The following is a 1,046-nucleotide window of genomic DNA, read 5'->3' on the forward strand; positions in this document are numbered from 1 at the left end:
GAGAGTTCTCCTTTAGGGACAAAGATTAAAAGTTCTTAATGATTTACCAACATACATCTATACATTCATTTCACCACCTTTGAATCCTAGACCAACCATTCAGTGGTAGAGCCCAGTTGAAATCTTTCCAATGTTACTTGTGTGAAAGGAAATTACATTTTGGCACCCCAGATTCATTTAACCAAAGGGAAAAATCAAGCTGGGAACAGGGTCACACAAATCTCCCCCTTCTGGTTTCTAAATAATATGGCTACAAGATGAAAAGCTACATGTGTCCCCCATATTTTGCCCACAAGGAAATTCCTCATGAGCTGTTAAAATTACACCATGGCAATGCAAACTGATAGCTTGTCTTTCCAGGTGTAGTCATCCCCAGTTCACCAGACACAAATGCATATCCGATTGTTTCCCTGCCCCATTTTGTCTATGTTGTCTTATGTAAAATGCAGCTTTCCTGCATTATTCCTGTGCCGCATTTATTTATGTCATCTCATGTAAAAAAAAATCCAGATTCACTGAGCCAGAGAAATGCATGAATGACTATTTTCTTCTACCCACCTTTTACACGAAAATTGTGTACTCCTCAATATCCCACCCTTTCCCCCTATAAATTTAGAAAAAATCATCTTTGGAGAAAGAGCTACACCTGTCCCCCAGGTGCATGTCCTTAACTCTGGCAAATAAATCTCCTAAAATCATTGAGACTTGTCTCATCATTTTTCTCGATTGACACTTGCATTCACATTATCTCCTGCAGAAACAGATATTTTCTCTTTTGTAAGACCCCAACTGCAGAGTTATTCCATTAATTGTGATGATATCAATATCTTTCAAAGTCTGAGCATGAGCAATGTATATGCACTTGTTCTATTTTAAAGATCTCATGTTATGGTTTAGAACACAGGTCACTTTATTCACTGAATTCGAAGTATCAAAATTTTTTTTGCTTAGAAAGCACGTAATGCCAGCCTAATTACATTCAGGTGACTGTGCGTCATTACTAACTTAACCCATTACCAGGTCTTTAACTTCGATGACTGGTGTAC

Source organism: Colobus angolensis, unplaced genomic scaffold, assembly GCF_000951035.1.
Source record: "Colobus angolensis palliatus isolate OR3802 unplaced genomic scaffold, Cang.pa_1.0 Scaffold1017, whole genome shotgun sequence".
NCBI classification, from domain to species: Eukaryota; Metazoa; Chordata; class Mammalia; order Primates; family Cercopithecidae; genus Colobus; species Colobus angolensis.